Here is a 4,350-nt window from a genome sequence, read left to right on the forward strand (position 1 = left end):
TAGATATGTATGACCTTGATACATGCTTATGAACATTAATAAATATGATTATGCTACATATATTGATGTATACTTGTAAACATTTATAGGAACTCCATAAAAATAAATGGTATTAAATAAAAATAAAATTGTATTAGATAATAATTTTTTTCACTTCTCTAAAAGTTGTGATGTTTCCAAATAAAAATAATTAATTAAAAAAAATGATAAAAATAATAACAAAGACCACCTCTTATCGAAATTTCCTTTTTCTTTAAATGAAAAATTTAGATGAAAAAATGTAAAACAATGTTTATTTTAATATATTTTGAAAAAATCATTTTCATAAATCACTCAAAATAATTTTCAATATTAATTTTTATGAACAAAATAATTTTGTATCCTTCTCGAATTGGTTGGAAGACTTTATGAGGAAAGGGCAATTGCGACCTCGATTGGTCATCCCTAAATATGGTTTTGAATAAGCGTGCTGTTTTTCCGGAATCATTTTCGTTGTAGTAGTCTTTCACATGTGAAGACTCTCGAGGTGCAATGGCGACTTCACTTTTGGTCCCTGGTTCTGGGTTTGAATTCTTGTATTGTTTTCTTATGATTCATTTTCGTTTTATTTTTCTTTAATGAAAACTCTCGAAAGGCAATTGCGACTTCAATTTTGATCTGGGTTCTGGTTTTGAATTAATCTGTCGTTTGTCATCTTCGTTTTGTTTCCCGTTCTTTCGTGAATACATCAAACCCTTTTTCCTTAGTCATTTCCTTGTTATTTCCCTTTTAAAGTATCGGTGTTTTAGATAAACGTGAAAATGACAGGTTCGCCATTACGAGTTTTTTAAAGTCTTATAAATCAACAAAAACAAATTAAAACTTATTACCTCCCCTAACAAGATTTCCAAATCGTGCTCAGAGGTGGAAATCTTTGAATGATGAACTCCGGACACGAAATCCTTTTCAAAGGTTTTAATGCGCTTTTCAAACGTCTCTGATATCCGTCATCTATGTATTCGTTCACAGAAGGAATTGAGCTCCAGCCATAACAACGGCCGATGATTCTAGTACCATGGCGGAACTCCTCCTGATAGCCATCATCTCCCTCTTCATACCACTTATTCCTGCACAGGCCGATGTGGGTCATCCACATACCACTTTCATCTTCGATGGATTTAATCGAACCCACCTGATCATGGAAGAGGAGGCTTCAATCATTGGCTCCAAATCTGTGCTCGTCCTCACAAACCAGTCACAGTACATGCTCGGCCGCGCGCTCTATTCAGTTCCCGTGCAGATGAAAACCAACGGGACGCTTTCCTCCTTTAGCACTACCTTTGTTTTCTCCATGGTGCATCCTCCCTCTGCCGAAGCCGGACATGGACTAGCCTTCATCATGATGCCCCACAGATCTCCCATCGGCGCTGTGGCAGAACAGTATCTGGGCTTGCTTAACCTCACCAGCAACGGGCAGTCATACAATCACTTATTCGCAGTGGAGTTCGATACGATCAAGACCGTGGAGTTCTATGATCCCGATGACAACCACGTGGGTGTAAATATCAACAGCCTCATCTCGGTGGAGACCAAGCCTGCCGGATATTGGAATGGGGAGGACAGCTTCCATGGATTGAGCCTCAAGAGTGGACGGAACATACAGGCCTGGATCGATTACAATCATCCTCAAAGCCAACTCAACGTTACCATCATGTTGGCCGGCTCGCCGAGACCACAAAAGCCGCTGATATCTCTGAAAATCGATCTGGGCAACGTTATACAAGAGAAGATGTTCGTTGGCTTTACAGCGAGCACCGCGAACGTCAGGGAAAACCATTACATTCTCGCGTGGAGCTTCACTACTCAAGGCATGGCGCCGCTCCTCAATCTATCGCGTCTCCCTTCTTTTGCGAACATGTATTCCAAACGCCCGGGCCGGGGATTCATAGCCGGCATCACCGTGGCCACTCTGCTCTTCGCGCTGGCTGTTGCAGCCGTGTTTTTCATAAGAGAGAAGTATGGAAAAACGATCGAAGAATGGGAGATGGAGTACTGGCCCCATAGACTCACTTACAAGGAATTGAGCATCGCCACGAGCAAGTTCCGGGAAGAAAACATTTTGGGGCAAGGGGGTTTTGGCAAAGTCTACAAGGGTGTTCTTCCCAGCAGCGGCAAAGAGGTCGCCGTGAAATGCATAACGAAAGAGCTTGCGGAGGGAATGAAGGGTTTCATTTCAGAGATATCGAGCATGGGTCGCCTAGAGCACCGGAACCTGGTTCATCTCCGGGGTTGGTGCCGAACGCATACGCAGCTATTCATCGTTTACGACTACATGCCCAACGGCAGCCTGGATAAATTCATCTACGGGAATCCAACAACAGTCCTGCCGTGGCATCGGCGATACGTGATTCTGAAGGGCGTGGCCGCTGGGTTGCTGTATCTGCACGAGCAATGGGAGAAGAGGGTCATCCACAGAGACATCAAGTCGAGCAACGTGCTGCTGGATTCGGAGTTCAATGGGCGGCTGGGAGACTTTGGGCTGGCTCGACTGTACGATCACAGTGGGAATCCGCAGACGACTCATGTTGTAGGAACATTGGGGTACATAGCGCCGGAGCTGCTACACACGGGGAAGGCTACGCCGAGTTCGGACGTGTTCAGCTTCGGGGTTTTGTTGTTGGAGGTGGCTTGCGGGAGGAGGCCTGTTGATCCGTTGAAGGACGCCGAGCAGATGATTTTGGTGGAGTGGGTGTGGGGACTTTACACAGAAGGGAGGCTGCTGGAGGCATCGGATCCAAAGCTGGGGAAGGATGGATATGATGTGTGCGAGATGGAGAAGGTGCTGAAGTTGGGGTTGTTGTGTTCTCACCCAGAGCCGGAGAGCAGGCTGGGCATTCGCCATATTTGCCAAATACTGGAAGGCGAAGCTCCTCTTCCTGACATCCGCAGGCCTTCTTTTAAGGTGACTAAACTTTAAAGTAGGGCGTTATCCCAACGGCCTCTTTACATATACGAGCGATAAGTTTTGGGGGAGTACGTCTAGCAGAAGCCTTTCAGAAGAAATAGTCATTTCGACTTCCGATAACATTCCATCTCTCGAGTAGGGTCAAATTAATTCAGCCGCAGGGTTGACAGGTTCTACCAGCAATACTGAAAATTCATCCGTTGCTCGCCCCTGCAGACCTTGTTAAACCGGTGATGGGGATGGAAGGATGTTGGGATTATCCATGACCAAGCGATACAATACTTCTATTCACTTTGTTCCAGGATAGATTGCACCGTTCAGCCATCTGCATTTTCATATCTCTGTACTAGCATTATAAAATACGTTTTATGTAAATACATATTTCATACTAATGTAAATAAGCTTTCTTTCTGCATCATACTTCATGTTTTTTCCAAATGATTTTCAATTTATTTTAGATTTAATTATTAAATTAACAAATTATAAACATTTATATAAATTTATTGCATTAATTCTTTTAACCAAGGCTTAATCATACATAAACCGACTGGCCGACTTGTCTTACAGATGGATGGATGAGATATCCCATAGTTAACGTTTCTCCATAGAAAACGATTCGTTTCAAATACAACCCTTGCCATATATCAGAACCGTTTTATATTTAGGTGTAGGGAATTGGGCTTGAAGTATAGTATATATTGGGTGGGCCGAATTTTGATTTTTGAATAAATAAATAGATTAAATTTGGGTTCAAGGAATTTTGATTGGGCTTGAAGTACATATTGAGTGGGACAGTGGAATTTTGATTTTTTAATAAATAAATGAACAAAATTTGATTTTAAAAAAAATAATTTTTTGTCTAATATATTATTTAATAAAAATCTAATATATTAAATAATAAATAATAATATTATTATTATTATCTAATTTTAAAATCATTCCAAATCAAAAATTAAATTACTCTATAAAAATATAAAATATTTCATTTTTTTTTAATTTCCACTTAAACAACCCTAAATTAACTTTAAATATTATTTATTTTACCATATATACATGTTGATTTGATTGGAAGTGAATTGTTTCATTTCATTTCAGGTACCCTCTAGCGCTTCAACAACACGTGTTTGGCCCCCTTCGTTTCCTTGGTTCGATGTGCAGGTTGAATGATTGATTTGATGTGCCTATTCACGCGATTATCTTGAGATAAAAATCGAGTTGTTAAACATCTAAAGTTTAGAGTAGTTAAATTAGATCATAATCAAGATATCCCTGAGCAGGGCTTTTGGCAAAGCATTGTGGAGTATTTCAGAGATTTGCAAGCTACAATCCCTCTGTTGGAATCGGTGCCCAGGTTAATTGTTAATCTGAAAAATTAATTTACCACGTTAGCTAAACTTCAGGGGTTT

The 4,350-nt window shown here is 40.6% G+C and overlaps 1 pseudogene; it reads left to right on the plus strand.

Annotated features, from left to right (window-relative positions):
- The first annotated feature begins 885 nt into the window (after nucleotides 1-885).
- On the plus strand, nucleotides 886-3,069 carry LOC149160482 (L-type lectin-domain containing receptor kinase IV.2 pseudogene; annotated as a pseudogene).
- Nucleotides 3,070-4,350: the final 1,281 nt, after the last annotated feature.

The sequence above is a fragment of the Pinus tabuliformis genome, chromosome 5_2 (genome assembly GCF_031772625.1).
Source record: "Pinus tabuliformis cultivar Carrire ecotype Pingquan chromosome 5_2, CPIR1, whole genome shotgun sequence".
Taxonomy (NCBI): domain Eukaryota; kingdom Viridiplantae; phylum Streptophyta; class Pinopsida; order Pinales; family Pinaceae; genus Pinus; species Pinus tabuliformis.